General features: G+C 39.3%; 1 long non-coding RNA gene across 1 annotated transcript in view; it reads left to right on the top strand.

Annotated features, from left to right (window-relative positions):
• The window catches only part of LOC117803007, a 112,511-nt gene that overhangs the window by 43,455 nt on the left and 51,451 nt on the right, over positions 1 to 17,605 (top strand). The window contains exon 2 of the long non-coding RNA XR_004626539.1: positions 4,710 to 4,782. This is a non-coding gene — a long non-coding RNA (uncharacterized LOC117803007). The remainder of the gene's footprint in view (positions 1 to 4,709; positions 4,783 to 17,605) is intronic.

The raw sequence follows: 17,605 nt of genomic DNA, 5'->3' as shown, positions 1-17,605 counted from the left end.
AAATGTGAAGACAACTGAAACCTCAAACAAGGGGCACCTGGGTGGCTCGGTTGGTTAAGTGACTGCCTTCTGTTCAGGTCATGATCTCAAGGCGTGGTCCTGGGATGGAACCCGGCATCGGCATCAGGCTCTCTGCTTATCAGGGAGTCTGCTTCTCTCTCTCTCTGTCTCTGCTCACGCTCTCTCTGTTTCTCGTCTTTCTCAAATAAATAAATAAAATCTTTAAAAAGTCTACTATTAAAAAAAATAAAAATATCAAACAACTGGTAAATGAAAAAACAAATGTGGTATATTTAAACAATGAAATGTTAGTCAGCCATGAAAAGGAGCCAAGTACTGATACATGCTATACCACAGAGGTCTCTTGAAAACATGCTAAGTGGAAGGAGTCCAGCCCAAAAGAACACATTGTATGATTTCATTTATACAAAATGTCCAGAACAAGCAAATCCACAGAGACAGAAGGAATTTTAAAAGTAGTTGCCTAGACCTGGAGAGAAAGGCATGGAAATAGGTAATAAGTATAAATGGGCACAAGGTTTTTTCTTAGCTTGATGGAAATGTTCTAAAATTAGACTGTAGGATAGTTGCATAACTCTTTAAAAATATTAAAGTCATTGAATGCAAACAAGAAACAGTTTTATGAGTTTTATGGTATATAAATTAGATCTGAATAAATCTGTTCAGAAAATAAGGGTAAAGTATATCTAAGAACAAGAACATCAATCCCTGGTTGCATACCAGAGATATACCTAGCTTTAACATAGCTACTTATTATGAGGGCAAAAGTTCTATAAGGAGCAATATTGAAAATTCTGGATTTTTTATCTATATATTACTGGGATTCTTTATAAAGTAATTTTTAAATAAAATTTAAAAACCAAAACACTTCTTTTTTTAAAAAAAGATTTTATTTATTTACTTTTGTGAGAGAGAGAGAGAGAGCACGAGTCTAGGGTGGGGAGGGAGGGGCAGAGGGAGAAGCTGACTCCCACTGAGCAGGGAGCCTGATGCGGGTCTTGATCCCAGGACTCTGGGATCATGACCTGAGCCGAATGCAGATGGTTAACCGACTGAGCCACCCAGGCACCCAAACTAAGACACTTCTGATTAAGGTTGATATACTAGATTTTTCATTTGTTTTTCTCACTGTATGATATGTAATTTGCTCTTTTGAAATTGTAGACAGTTTAAATAGTCTTTACTTGCCTTCATTTTTTTTTTCTTTTTAAGATAGAAGAATGTAGGTCACAATTTTGGATATTATTTGCTTTTTGTTCCATGTCCCAACAAGTGCTTGGGATTATATGTCTCTTAATTCTACCTCTGCTATTAACAGCAGAATGACCTCAACCATGTTTCATAAATTCTAATTTTTCCTACCCGTAAAATGGTAATGATAAAGGTATGGGCCTCACCAGCTTATAGTGAATGTTAAATGAGTAAATGCCCATAAGTCACTTTGAAGACTGCCTGACAGATCATAAGCACTCAGTAAACAAATGGTCATTACTGTATTTTATTTAGTAAGATGAATGGTTTTCTGAGCTCTTGTGAATGGGGATTCTGTGTGTTTAATCATGGCCTTCTGCTCATTTTTGAATTCTGTGAAGGAAAAGGTGGTTACATCTACTTCTAACCAGACACGAAAGTACAGGCTATGTTCCTTTAGTGGACAGGACTGTAGGATGGAACAAATAATTTTGTCTAACAACTTTTATTATATAATGTGTGAAAGGACCTGGTCCAGTGAAAGCCTCACGGGTTTTACTTAGAGTGGTTATTTCCCTCCCTTCTTTAACCAAGCACAGTGAGGTTCATGGTGGTGTCTATGACTTGACAACTAAAGACGTTGAAGGCCAGAGTAGAAAAGGTGGTGGGAAGATGAACCGTGTTCTTGAAGAGCCCTATTATGTGTGGGGTAATGTGCTGGGCACTTTGACCCAGAATGCTCAGCATATTAATTCTATGACACAGTTATGCCTACTTAGGGATGAAGAAACTCGGGCCTAGCGAGGAGAATATTTGCTCAGTTGCCAAGTAGATATTAGCAGAGACAGAGCGCAGCCCCCAAAGCATCTCCTGTTATTGCCACAACAACACTCTATCTTTCCCAGACACCCACCACAATCAGATACATTGAACCAGTTGATTCTTTACTGCTGTAGATAAGTCGCAAGCCACCAATCCTTACTTCTAACTTGGAACATTTAATGTGACATCTGGGTACAGACTGTCTGTCTTTTTTCTTAATTTTGAAATCTGTTCTTTCCTTCACCCGAGATTTATGTTTCATTTTAATGGGGTTCTTTGCAGCCCACATTTTCCTGTTGAAATTTTTCCTCTGACAAGTAATTGTGTATAAATGTAATAACAGGTATTAGTTGTGACAACTGCATTGAAATAATTTTTATGACAAAATTACTTCTAAATTATTTTTTGGTAGTGCATGGGTTTGCAGCTGAGTATTATATAATTTATACACGGAATTGGATTATTCTGTCTGTGATTTAAAAAACAGAGGGAATGGGAGACAGAAGAAAAAGATCAAGTAGATAAATTTAAAAGGTTACGTTAGTATGACCAGAAGAGTTTTTTTTTCTCTATGTAAAATACCACTTTAATCACGTTACTTCCCAATTCAAAATTCTAATGCCCCAATCCCTTTAAAGTGCAAACTATTTATGTGGTCGTCAAGTTCTCTGTGACAGAGCTTCTCTCGGGAGCTCTGTGCACAGCCTGCAGTCTGTCGGGTATGCCTTGGATATTTCCACTTTTATTTCGGACACTTTCCTTCCATTGCAGTACTCGCGTGCCTCGCCCACCGCACGTGCCCTCCTCTCCTTCCAGTCCCACCTTCATGAAGAGCCTCCCCACCATTTCTCTCCTCTAAACTCTTACCTGCTAAGCATAGCCAGCCCCTAGGTTATATTACAGATTATTAGTAAATCCCATTATTTTAGAGAAAGGGAAAATGAAAATCAGAGAAGTTAGGTGATGTGGCATGACAAATTTCTGATTGAGCTCATTTAGAACAAGGCTTCGTTTAATGGAGCAGCTAGGTATCGGAGTCCTGCAGCAGAGAATCATGGCGGTAAGAGCATCTGGGATGCCAAGTGAGTAAAACAATCTACATCCCTGAAAGATGATTCACATACTTTTGGAACAATTCACGCTATCCTTAAAATAAGAGAATAAAAGGTATTGTCTGATATTTTCTAGCTCTAGAAATGACCATCAAGGACATTTTGCACATTTCAGGAAAAGAATTATATCAGCACTAAGGAAAGATTCCAGTAGTCTGTTTGCCACAAGCTTGGGAAGCTCACGTCTCTGAGAGTCCTTCCAAATGTGCATGTGGGTTCACGTGATGGTTAATGTTATGTGTCAACTTGGCCAGTCCAGAGTATCCAGATGTTTAGTCAAACACATCTGGCTGTTGGTCTGAAAGCATTTTTTAGATGAGATTATCATTTAAATCAGTAGACTCTGAGTGAAGCGGGAAACCTTTCATAGTATGAATGGCCTTGTCTGATCAGTTGAAGGCCGTAACAGGAGAAGATCGATTCCAGCCCCCGCCGCCCCACCAAAAGAGGGCATCATGACGGTGCTCTGCCTTTTGATTTGAACTGCCGTATCAACTCTTTCCTCTCCCCAGCCTGCTACAGATTTTGGACTTGTCAGCCTCCACAATTGGATGAGCCAATTCCTTAAAATATTTTTTTCTCTACACACACACACACACACACACACACACACCCTAGTGGTTCTGTTTCTTTGCAGAACTCTAATATGGCCAGCTCTATCTCCCTGTGATTGATGTATAAAATGGAATTTCTCCTTTGAATCTGTGGTTCGACCTTGTTTGTATAAAAATCTTTGTCTGCATTTATTGTGTGTCATGAGTTTGCATCCTTGAAGTGCGTGCACTGCATCAGAGATGGGAACATTTTTAAGATCCTTGGTACTTATTTGGATTATATAAAATATCCTAGGGTTTTTGTGGCATGTTCCCTGCATTTATAATTTTTGAATTAAATAGCATAGAAAAATAATTTTAGAATGTCTGTAATTTACATAGTCTCATTTGTTTTACTTCTCTTTCTTCCCTATGAAGTCCCCTCCCAACCTTTCATCCTATGCCTTCAGTTGGCAGCAGTGCTAGTCTATGAATATCAGTTTTTTCCCCATAGGTCTTAATCTTCTTGCTTGTTGTGGAAAAGAAATCACTGTCTAGAGCCATTCATATGAGAAATGAGTAGCTCCTAAAATACTGCTGGAGCAAAAGGGAATTTTCCAGCTGCATCTGTAGGATGGTATATCCTCGCACAGAGTTTAATTCAGTTCTCTTGGACATTATATTTTAATTTTTACTGAACACCGACCTGAATACGCCCCTATTTGTCAATGCCTTGTGCCATGTTTCTCTCTGATTCCCCATTTATAGGGCTTAGATTCCTTCATTCCTTTAATTTTTTCAGCAAATACTCACTCAGTTCCTAGTAGGCAGTGGAGATAAAGCATGGACAAAATAGACTTTTGTCTGTGCTGTACAGCATGCATCTAGGAGGGAAAAGAGAATGTCACCACCAAATGCCCAAAACTTTAAAAACTTAAGTCCAAAAATAAGAAAAAATATGGGAAGATTGAGAATATTTGAAATTGCAGAGTTGGCGTAACAGCCTGTTTCTGTTCTCTTCTGTTGCCAGGATTCTGTCGACCAGAGTAGCTTCCCCAAGCCCCACTGGTCGGGTTGGAAGACAAGCCCTAATGACGTTACAGGTAAGCATTTTGGACACCAAGCTTTCAATATTACTACATTTTGAGAGAGTTGTATTAAATTAAAAAAATAATTATGTTCATTATAAAAACTTCAGAAAATAGGCAATTAAAAAATACAGTCAAACCATCGAGATAACACACACACACATAAAATATGTATATATAAAACACTTTATTATAATATACATTGTAATTAAATATGTACATATTAGAGCAGATGCTGAAAAAATCAGGCTCCTGTCCTGCATGGTATTTTGTAATCTCTGTTACTTAAAATGATGTTGCAGATTTTTTTTTTTTTGGTCATGAAATATGTTTCTAGAACATGATATTGAATGGCTGTAAAAGTCCCCTAATGTACTTGACCCTATACTATTGTTGGGCATTTATGCTTTCTCCGTTTGTTTATCTTATCACAGCATTTCCAATCATTTCCTTAAGGTAAATTCACAGAAGTAAAATTGTGGGGTCAGAGTGAATGCACGTTTTTATCATTCTCGATGCGTATGGCCAGATTGTGCAAATTACACCCTCGCCAGCAAGGTATGCCAACACTGCAGAGGCTGTATTAAAAAACAAAAGCAAACCAAAGGCCAGCAGGTAAGACGAACAGGCAAATGGTGGGTGCCGTTGCAAAGCCCCCAGGTCCCCCATTGAGAACTGCTGCCTCTGGAGAAGGCTGTCTCTACTCCGGTCAGAACGGGCTCTGTTGGTTACCTTTAAGCCCATGTTCTGATGAAGCAGATCGGATGTCTGATGGGCTCTGTGTGGTATTCTACAAGCAAGATTTGGGCATTCTTCCAGTTCCGACCAGTGTTTACTCAGTCAGCCAAATCATTTGCTTGGCACAAAGTTGCCAAAGTCAGAGGCTCTTCCCTTGCACGTTTCTGGGCTCTGTGTTACATGTTTCTTCTTTCTTCTGCATTTTCTCTTTCTTCTTTCTTCTGCATTTTTCTTTTGTTCCAGGCTGCAGAGAAGTGATGTTCTCCTGTTCTGTTCTCTCATGGAGGCCCTGGAATCCTTTTAGTCTTCCCCAAGGGGCAGGTCATTTCCCTCCTTAAAACTCCGCAATGGCTTCCTGTGCAATTTGGACTAAAAGAGGAAGCCCCCAAGATGGAAAACGTGACCTCTCTGACTGGCTCAGTTTCTTCCAGCCCATGGACCCTCTTTCTCGCTCATGCTTTTCAAGCTCATTCAGACCTCAGGGCCTTTGTACTCACTATGCTTTATCTCTCATTCTCAATCTTCACTTTCATGTTACACTCATTCTGATGTAAATATCTAAAACCAGTTCCCTTGCATCGAGCTCGTCACTCTCGACTATAGTACTCTGTTTTATTTTTCTTCTTAGCACTTTGCATTCTTTGAAATTATATCATTCATTAATTTTTGTTTCTTAATTCTTGTCTGTCTCCTCTTGATGGAAGGAATATAAACTTCGTCACGGCAGGGATCTCCTGTGGCTTGTTCCTTGCTCTAGCCTTCTGTGATTGGAACTGTGCTGAATATAATAAATGTGTGTTGAATGAATGAAGGAAAGAATGAGTAAACAAAAAGCACTAGATATATGCCTTCTGGGTGGGCAAGACACTCTTCACTTTTCCCCAGTGTGCTTGCATTAGTACTGCAAACTTAGTTTTTAGTGAGCTGTATCCACCCAGTCTCTCTTACCCTGCTCCTAGAAGCGCCCCATTCATATGTACACTACAAATTTGGAGCCCGCAAATGGAGGCGTGGGGATCAGGGATCGGAAGTCTTACCCTCCGAGGTAACCTTTAGATAATCTTGTGCAAATTTAGAATTGCCCCAGACTCCATGCTTGCCTTCCAACATGTTTAAGGAATTAAATTCATGTATAATTTTTTAGATTATTTAATTCTTTTTTAACATATATGAAGAAAGTTACATTAATTATGCCTTTTGGATTTCATTTCATTTACTATTTACCTACTTCACTCTCTAATTTCTTAAATAAGATTAAAAGATATACCTAAAGTCCTAAGGAAGTTGTTTGGTATATGACAAGACTTTGAGACAGATACCTCTCCAAGAGTCTCTCTCTCCCTCTTCTTCTCTTTTTCCTTTTTTTTTTTTCCTGAAAAGATGCAGAATGAAGGAAGCCAAAAAGCATATCACAATAATATACGGGGGGAGGTAGTAATATTCTTCCTTTTATTGTTTCTTCGTTGAAGAATTTGTTATCTTTGCTCTCCTATGTTTTCACCTACAAATTTGATAAACTGGGAAACTCATCTCCATAATACTTGGAGAATATTCAGGACGAGGGAAATTTATATTTTGGTCTGGGTTCTGCCTGGTAATTATCGTGTGACTTTGGTAGATATCTGGAATACTGTTTTCTTGTTGTAAAACAAGAGATTTTAACTTGGTGGTCTCTAAGCATAATGGTGTCAAGGAAAAATTAGTTGACTTGTAAACTCGAGTTATTGTACATATATTTAAAAAAAATAACTTACTTCTGATTATCTCAAAAAATAATAATAGACCCAGCTCTCAAAAATAACAGCAATGATCAGGAGCTCTGACAACACTGATCCCGTGGTTCTGAATGGCAGTGTTGGGCTGGACATGAGCAGTGTCAACTATGTCTCCACGGGCTGTGTTCTCTGCATCATCTCACATCTGTTTTTATGTTTGGTTTTGCTCATTTATGGCACATTCTTGGCCCTGAGGATGTCAGAGTCTGCTCTCCTTGGTGATATGATCACCCTTCTTCTGATACCCCTGGGGACCTCACCAATTGCCCCATGTTCTTCTTCCTTTCTGTCGCATTTCACCACCTTGAGAAAGCCTGGGACTACTCTATGCTTTCTGGACTAGGGTCCACATCATGGGTAAGGACTGTCTTTACTCTGTGCTGAAGTTGAGGTCTTGAGAGAAAGAAATGGGGGAGGGAGGGGAGAGTGAGAATTGGGAACTTGAGAGGAAATGGCAGAGTTTTGGCTTTTCTCACTCGTGTCTGAACCAGTTCATGTTGACTTTGTCTGTATTTAATTTATAATATGCCACTCATTTAGAATAGGGCTCAAAAATCTGAGTCCCCCTCCAATTTTGGCTGCATTAGGACCTGGAGAGTATGTAATAGCCTTATTATGAAGAGAAGTACTAAGGGAGCCAAAATCATAGTTACGGATTTTTGAAGAAAAGCACTTGTGTGTGTGTTTTGGGAAAAGCAAAATTTCAGACAGATTTGGAAAAGATGATTACTAATCAAAAGGTGGATAGTTTTTACAAACAAAATGGGAATAATGACGGGGACTGGAGAGCTCGGGGAGAAAACTGGAGGGGCCACATTGAACTGAACTGCACCAGCAGCACGAATGTGGGAATGGTGAAATGAGAATGTCAGAAAGGAAATGAAGGTCTTATCAGAGGAGTCAGGAAGATTTCCTTTTTGTTTTCCCCAGAATTATCAGCATCAGCTATGACTGATGGTGAAGGACCACTTGACATACCCCCTAAGAAATAATCGCCAACCTGCTCTTTGGTCCGAATCTCACATGGACTAACATGACAGAGACATAATTTTGCCCTAATTCTTAAAAGAACAGGAAAACACTGATGTAATCCAATCCATTTGTTTAATTCTAGAAAATCCTTCCCTGAAGTCTGTTTTTACACTGCCAAACTGAGAAGGGATGTCTGAAGGAGTAATTAAAGGCTTTAAAGATGAAAGAAAGAGAAATTCTTATTGCAGTCTGGGGACTCAGTGAGAATAATGGGAACCAAGGGAAATTCAGATGGGCAAACTCAATGCGGTGAGAAAGTTATCTGCCAATATTGTGCAAGTTGTTTAAAGTTGATGCTGGTGAGAGCCAGTCAGCTCTGTTTTACCCTTGTTCAGTCTATGAGAAGCAAATAAGTATTTTAAACAAGATTGCCAGAGGCAGAGCAATGTCTGCACCAGAAAACAGCCTCCTTGAGGGTTTGGGCTGTTCCCTGTTGATTATAGATTGGTGTAGGTTCCGCGTTACAGTCCTTTCCTTACAACTCCTACATTTAGCACAGTTAGATGGAGTTACTGTTATGGCCTGAATATGTAAACTATGTATTTTAAAATTATTTTTTTCTGGGGCACCTGGGTGATGCAGTCGTTAAGCATCTGCCTTGGCTCAGGGCGTGATCCCATCGTTCTGGGATCGAGCCCCACATTGGGCTCCTCCGCTAGGAGCCTGCTTCTTCCTCTCCCACTCCCCCTGCTTGTGTTCCCTCTCTCGCTGGCTGTCTCTGTCAAATAAACAAATAAAATCTTTAAAAATAAATAAATAAAATAAAATAAAATTATTTTTTTCTATAATGCTAATTTGAAGGTATTTATATGAAAGTTCTGTAGGGAATCTCAACTTGACAAGTCAACACTGAGGTCCTTCTTTGTTTTCCCTCCTACTGCACTGCTTGATTTGTTCCCCTCATCTCTTCACTGGCCCTCTTCTCTATAACCCACACACTTTTGCCTGATTCAGAGACTGTTTCTCAGCCTTCGTACTTCTTGGGCGAACATTCTTGGGTTCACAGCTTTAGTAATGTATCTGGAACCCCTGAGTTCCAGATTTATACCTTTAACTGCTTACCCAACATCTCCACATTTCTAAAACTAATCTTTTCAGTATCTCATAGATGCCTCAAAGGTCACCTATTTTGAGAACCACTGAGGTAAACTCGATGAGCTTAGGGAATTTGTTTCTCTAAAAGTGCTAGGTGTGTGATAAAAAACATGCTAAATATTTACTGAATGAATTAGTAAGCGAGTGTCCTAATTTACTCCCAAATCTGCCTCTTGTTTTAAATATTTTTTATTTTAGTTAAGTGTCCTGCTTTATAACCAGCTAGCCAAGGTAGAATTCTTACAAACATTCTCACGTCTTCCTGGATCTCTCCTTCCTCATCAAATCAGTCATTAAATCCTCTTAATTCTACACAAGAAAATCATTGTAATCCATTTTTTTCTACTACTGCTCTCGGCTGCATATTCTTGTGTTCCCTGACAAACGAATTTTACCTTCTGCTACCGACTGAATTGTGCCTCTGTCACCACAAAATTTCTATGTCAAAGCCTTAATCTTAAGTACTTCAGAATGGGATTATATTTGGAGGAACTTTAAAGAGGTAATCAAATTAAAATGAGGCCAGGAGGGTGGGCCCTAATCCAATCTGACTGGCATCCCTGGATGAAGGGGATATTAGGACACACACAGCGACACAGCGATGGGGTGCACAGAGGAAAGGCTTTGTGAGGACACAGCCAGAAAGTAGCCATCAGAGAGCCAAAGAGAGACACCTCAGGAGAAAACAAACCTTGCTAACACCCCAACCTTGGACTTCTAGCCCCCAGAACTGTGAGAAAGTAAATTTCTGTTTTTTAAGCCATCGGTTTGTGGCATGTTGTTACAGCAGCCCTAGCAAACTAACACATCTCCCTTGAAAAGCTCCTCTAGTAGTCCCTAAGAAAGCATCATGCCCCTTCTCTGGTTCTCCATCCCCCCCCCCCATATGGATATAGATATAAATATAGATAGAGCTCCAATCATCTCAGGTAGGTTACAAGGAAAATGCATAGAAACGGTAAAAAGAAATCTGAAGGATAAAATGGGATCTCATCCATCTTTCTCTCCAATCTCTGTGTGTGTGTCTATATATGATCTGTCTTAAACATCCTAACTATATATAAGCATGTTACCGCAGTGCTTCAAACACTTCTGGCTCATTATCTGGAGAAGTTCATGTCTTAGCATTGTATACAAAGCCCTTTACATTTTGTTTTTCCACCACCTGTTTTTCCAAGTCTATTACAGCCTGAGAAAGCGCAGCAAGAGGCCAATGGCCAGAGAGAGACAGTGGTGATTGATGAAGGCACAGGTGGTCCTCCTGGTCCAGCTCCAATTTCTCAGGCCCTGCAAGCCACGTGCCAGGCACTGTTACGAGCATTTTATGCACAGACTTTCGCTTAAATACCATGAAACACAGACAGATGGTGTGACCTGCTCAGGGTCTCACAGCAAATGAGTAGCAGAAATTTAAATCCAGTGCGGTCTAGCTGTGCTGTTTGCCCCCCCACACCCCGGCCCTACTCTTTCCAGGATACTTCAATGGTTGTTAATTTCTTTTAATGAAACGTGTTTTGTTTCTTTATTAAGACAGCTCAGATTGGTTTCTATTACCGGTAGTAAGATACAATAAAAACTTAGTTTAAGTGTCACATTGTCTAGGGGGGCAAAGGAGGCAAAATTATGCAACCCTCCCTCTGTTTTCTTGCTAACCCTTTCCACTTACCTTCATAATCACCCTTAGCAAATCATGCTGTAATTGTTCGCCTATGGGTTTTTCTGCAGCTATCATCTTGTCCAGCACCTAGTAGAAACGAAAACAAGTGATGAGTATTTTTCTTCTGCCTTATTGTGTAAACACCTCTAAGGGAATTGCTATATCGTACTGTTAGCATACACCCTCTGATTTACACTACCCATGAATGGGTGGCTCATGTAATTGATCAGAGCACACTGGCAATTCCATATTAATTGTGATAATAAGTAAAAGTGAAGAGAATTACACGGGGGGGAATGCAAAGAGAAATTCTAAGGGCTTTGACTGGAGCCTTTGAGAATGCTGCTTTCTGCCTGGAGAACCGGAGCTGTCCTATCTGATAGAGTCTGAGACTGCTCTAGGAGCTGCAATGTCGGAATTCCAGAGGACTAAGAATTTCTTTGATTGTATCTCACTCTCTTCTTCTCTCCTTTGTCTCATTGTTTTCCCCCAGATTGTATCTATAATGTTCTTAAAGACAAAAAAAGGTGTTTTTTTTTCCATGATTGTGACGGATATTTAGGGCCTTTTTTTTTTTTCAAATCTATTAGGTAAAAGATTATAAACAACCTAACTTTTTGCTCATTCTGATTTTGTCATCACAATAGGTTCACAAAGATTGGTGGGGATTTGAGAATTCCTGAAGCTCTAAATACTTTTGAAACATAGAGTTCCATTGTAGTTTCCATGCTAAAACTTCCAGTTATATATNACTTCCAGTTATAAAAAAAAAAAAAAACCCAAAACAACAACAGCAACAAAAACATAGTTTTATAGATTATTAGAAAGCAACTATTTTTACATGTGTAGAAAGAAAGATAATAAGAGGAAAAATTGCTTCCTGGAGCTGGTAAAATTTTATGTTATCAGCATTTCTAATTGAATAAACCAAAAACTCCTCTAGGGTTGGTTGGTTTTCCTTTTTCCTTTGTATTCCTTCTAATTATTAATTCCATAAGAGGAGTAGTGGGTATGGATGCTGAAAAGAAGTAATACAACCTGGTGAATTCCAAATATTTTCTCAGAATATGCATGGATAACTCACGTATGGGAAAATAAGGAAATACTGGAGAAGGCAGGTCTATGAATCCTACATATTTCATTTTATTTTTATTAAATTTTTAAAAATTTTAAAATTTGAGTATAGTTGACACACAAGGTTACATTAGTTTCAGGTGTACAGCTTAGTGATTTGACAAATTTATACATTATGCTATATTTATCTCACGTATAGCTCCCATGTGTCCTATTATGTTGCTATTACAGCATCACTGGCTGTATCCCTTATGCTCTGCTTTTTATTCCTGTGACTGACTCTTTCCGTAACTGGAGACCTGTTTCCCCCTCTCTCCTTTACCTATTTTTGCCCAACCCCCACTGTCTTCCCCTCTGCAATCATCACTTTGTTCTCTGTATTCATAGTTCTGCTTCTGCTTTTTGTTTATGTATTCATTTGTTTTTAGATTTTATGTATAAGTAGAATCATGGTATTTGTCTTTCTCAATCTGACTTATTTCACTCAGCATAATACCCTCTAGGTTCACCCATGTTGTCTCAAATGGCCAGATCTCATCCTTTTTACAGCTCTGTAATATTCCATTGTGTGTGTATGTATGTGTGTGTGTGTACATGACATTTTCCTTATACATTTATCCTTTGATGGGCAGGTAGGTTGCTTTCATGTCTTGGCTATTGTAATAAACACAGTGGTGCATATGTTTTTTTGAGTTAGTGTTTTTGTTTTCCCCGTGTAAATGCCCAGTGGTGGAATTACTGGATCATATGGTATTTATACTTTTAATTTTTTGAGGAGCCTCCATTCTGTTTTTCACAGTGGCTGTACCGATGTACATTCCCACCAACAGTGAAAGGGGGTTCCTTTTTCTCCCTATCCTCACCAACACTTGTTTCATGTGTTTTGGTGTTAGCCATTCTGACAGGTGTGAGGTGCTATCTCACTGTGGTTGTGAATTGCATTTCCTTGATGACGAGCGACGTGCAGCATCTTTTCATGTGTCTGTCGGCCATCTGTGCGTCTTGTATGGAAAAATGTCTACTCAGGTCCTCTGCCCATTTTTAATCAGATTCTTTGGTCTTTTTTTGGTGTTGAATTGTATAAGTTGCTTATATGTATTTGGATACTAACCCCTTATTGGATATGTCATTTGCAAATATCTTCTCATATTCAGTAGGTTGTCTTTTTGTTTTGTTGATGGTGTCCTTTGCTAAGCAGAAGCTTTTTATTTTGACGTAGCCCTGATAGTCTATTTTTGCTTTTGTTTCCCTTGTCTGAGGACACATATCTACAAAAATGGTGCTACGAGCAATGTCAGAGAAATTACTGCCTGTGTTCTCGTCTAGGATTTTTATGGTTTCAGGTCTCACATTTAGGTCTTTAATCCACTTTGAGTTTATTTTTATGTATGGTGTTAGAAAGTGGTCCAGTTTCGTTCTTTTGTGTGTAGCTTTCCAGTTTTTCCAGCTCCATTTATTGAAGAGACTGTCTTCTTTCTGTTGGATATTCTTGCCCGCTTTGTCATAGATTGATTGACCATATAATCACGGGTTTATTTCTGAGGTCTCTATTTTGTTCTATTGATCTATGTGTCTGTTTTTGTGCCAGTGTCATATTGTTTTGGTTATTACAAATTTGTAGTACATCTTGAAATCTGGAAGTGTGATACCTCCAGCTTTGTTCCTCTTTGTTAAGATTGCTTTGGCTTAAATCCTAAGTATTTAAAGCGGAGGGTCTTATGGTAAGAATACCTGCTATCTCTATTATTATGGCTCTGGAGATAAATGCACACATTTGCCTATTATCCCACAAAAGCACAAGTTGCTTTTGTTTTTAATAGCAGATGTTTCTTCTATAACAATTACAAATATATCAAGGACGCTGGTACTGTGAATGATACTCCAGGACAGTGAATCATTGAGTAGAAGGATTTTCTGAAGTCTAAAATAGCATGAAAACAAATACTTGCAAATGTCCTCACTGAAGTTCTTTCAGTAAAGGACCTCAGTACTCACCATCCAACAGAGTTTGAAACACATGGAAGTTTTTATTTGGGCAGCTGGGACTATTATTCCTAGAAACCAAAAGGAGACCTCCTTAAACACTTGGCCACATTCCCAGAGACTGGGACTTCAGAGCCAGGTTCACCCTCCAAGGAACCCACGCCTGTGGGATAATTGGTTCTGTCACTACTTGTGGAAAGTGACTGGCTTCAATTCCAGAAGAGGTACTGTTGATTTTGATGTCTGTGCCCTTTCTGGGAACCAGACTGAGTAGCCAAAAAGCTGGGCAAAGTCATGGCAATGAGATATTATAGTCACCATGGATAAACATCCAGTCAAGGGTTGGTTAAAAGTAGGCCTGACAAAATTAATCTAAAGTGATGGGAATTAGATCAACGAGTATATAAGGGGTTGGGAACTGACTGCCAATGGCATGAGTGAATTTTCCGTGTCGATGGAAATGTTCTATACTCTGATAGGGGAGTTGGTTACATGGTATATGTTTTGTTAAAACTCATCCAACTGTACATTACAATGGATGAAATTTAACATATCTAAATAAAATTATATCTCAACAAAATTTTAAAAATGAAAACAGGGGTTGAGAGGGTGACTGGCTTTGGATGCAGGATCCTAAGACAAAATGGGGAGACAAAGAGTATCCTGAAAATGTCCCCTTTCTGAAGCCTACGAGTCTCTTCTTCTTCCTCCTGACCTTCCTCCTGGTATAGGGTTCCTTGGAGGGCCCCTGAGACTCCTCAGGCAAAACTTTGTGTCTGAGATTTCCGGTTCTGCCCTCTTCCCACAATTCTCTCCTTGTTTTCCCATTTTTCATCTTCTGGTCTGTTCACTCATCACTGCATCCCTAGCACCTAGGTTCTCTACAAATATGTGTTTAATGAATGCACAGGTAAGTAAATGAAAGAAGGAAGGAAGGGAGGGAGAGAAGAGGTAGGAAAGTTAAACAACTTATGCCGAGACATCTGTGTCTCCTAACAAACTACTTAATTATCCTTCTCAGTGTTTCCTCTGCTTGCCTTCCTTATTCTTTTTTCACTAAAAACCAATTCCTAGGGGGAGAATTAGCTCAAAGGAAGGTATTTATTCTTCTAGACAATTGATAAGAAACTTAAATAGAGAAGAAAATTGATGGGTTGACTAACTGCTTAAAGTTGAGTGAGTGAGTAGGTGACTGGGAGGGAGATTGGGGATGGGAGGGTTTGCCCAAGCCGCTTAGTCTATGCCCTGCTTCACCCTGCCTGTGGCCAGAATGCAGCAACACAGCCCAGTGAAGAACATGGGCTGTGAAGTCAGTTAGACATGGGTTCAAATCTCAGCTCTGCCCCTGACAAGCCACATGACATTTGCAATGATGCTTAATTTCACTAATCCTGTTTCCTTATCCACAGCGGGCAGTTAATATTACCTATCCCACTAGATTATAAGGACTACATGAATAACAAACATGCTTGAAACTTGTTTTCTTTCTTTCTTTCTTTCTTTCTTTCTTTCTTTCTTTCTTTCTTTCTTTCTTTCTTTCTTTTTCTTTCTTTCTTTCTTCTTTTTTTTTTTTTACCTTTTCCTGACCCCCCCAGACACTCCCTCCTAGCCCAAGCAGGCATGCCAGCCGGACCCCTGAGATGAAGGGGTGCCCTTGGNCTTTTTTCTTTCTTTCTTTCTTTCTTTCTTTCTTTCTTTCTTTCTTTCTTTCTTTCTTTCTTTTCTCTTTTCTTTCTTTTCTTTTCTTTTCTTTTCTTTTCTTTTCTTTTCTTTCTTTCTTTCTTTCTTCTTCTTTTTTTTTACCTTTTCCTGACCCCCCCCCAGACACTCCCTCCTAGCCCAAGCAGGCATGCCAGCCGGACCCCTGAGATGAAGGGGTGCCCTTGGGGTGTGTGGTCACAGGGTACAATGTGACAGGGTGCACAGATGGTGGTGTGGTCAGGATATGATGACACGTACTAGATAACAGAAAAGGAAGGAACATTCCTGTATAATATCCAGCTTTAAATGATAACTATTCTATTCTGAGACAATCATTGAGCGATAAATATATCCTGTAGATGTTCTCCATGAGGACAAGGGTTTCTAGCTTTTTTGTTCCCTGCCGTACTGCCAGGGAATGAAGATACAGCAGAGGCACACAAATCTTTGTTGTGTGAAAGAGTGGATAAACCAAAACGTGTTGCCACTTTAAGCAAGACCAGAAGAAATGAGCAAACCTGTTCTCTTTAAATTGGTTTAGGATTTGGATTGCCACGGATGCTTTTCAAGATGAGTTTTATAAAAAGCTTTGCTCTGACCATTGTCTGCAAAGTTGCCTGCGAACAATATAAAGAAGGAATGTTTTTGAATGTTAGTACAACTTCTCTGTGTATCCAGCTCACAAAATAGAATTTTTTAAAATTGCAAACTAACAATCTGTGTGAATAACTGCGAAAGTATAGAGAAAAAGATAAAATCAATTACTCAGAGATATATTAAGATGTTGATGTGTTTTCTTTCCAGTTTTTTCAAGCACAATATAAATACATACCCGTGTACAGTTTTAGAGTTGAAATTATGTTATGGATGAAATTTTGAATTCTGATTTTTAGTCTGTCCTAAGCACTTCATCTTTAATCATTTTTAATATTTTTAACAATTGCTGCATGACCTGTGGAATGTGTCTCAACATTCATGAGAAACGAGCCTAGATGTGTTGCAGACATAAGACCTGAGCAGGTGCCATCAATAATGGTTGATTGGAAAATGAAGCACCTGCAGCCTGCCGCCCGGTGATGATGTCATGGTCCCCGTGACACTGAAGAGCAGCCTTCTGGGAGCCAGACTGAGTAGATAAAAAAGACACCTGGGGGCCTGGAGTTGCGAGGAAAAGAAAACACTTAGGAGGAGGAAGACTGGCAGGGAAAGCCAGAAAATCAATGCTTCATGCCCCGTCAGCCAGTCCAAAATATTTTTGGCATTGAGAGTTCTGTCCATTATTGAGAAATCAAGGTAGCGATGTGCCTTTATGAGCTCTGGCATCCTTTCGACCTACAGTCTCGAGCAACCTAGAAGGAAGAGATTTCCAAGTGAATATGAAGGCTAAGATGGATGATCTTTACTGGGATGATAGCTAATATTTACTGAGTGCTTACTGTGTCCCAGGATCTGTTCTGTGTTCTTTCCACCTGTTAACTCATTTAACCCTCCACATGATTCCACTAAATAATTTCTATTATTATCCCATTATTCTCTTATTGCAGAAAGAGTGAAGGAGACACCGAGAAGTTATACAAATTGTCCTCGGAAAGTAATATTTAAACCTAGGGGTTCAGAATACGTGCATCTATGTAGTTCTTTATGTATATTTGTATGTATAATTCATAGACTACACATAGACATGATTCATATTTTACACGTGTGTATGTAGTTTCCCCCCTGGTGTTTTTCCTAACCTGGTGAAACCTTGCCTACACTCCCCTCCAACTGTGGTCCAACCCTT

Source organism: Ailuropoda melanoleuca, chromosome 1 (genome assembly GCF_002007445.2).
Source record: "Ailuropoda melanoleuca isolate Jingjing chromosome 1, ASM200744v2, whole genome shotgun sequence".
Lineage (NCBI taxonomy): Eukaryota > Metazoa > Chordata > Mammalia > Carnivora > Ursidae > Ailuropoda > Ailuropoda melanoleuca.
This window is presented reverse-complemented; position numbering and strand designations above follow the sequence as displayed.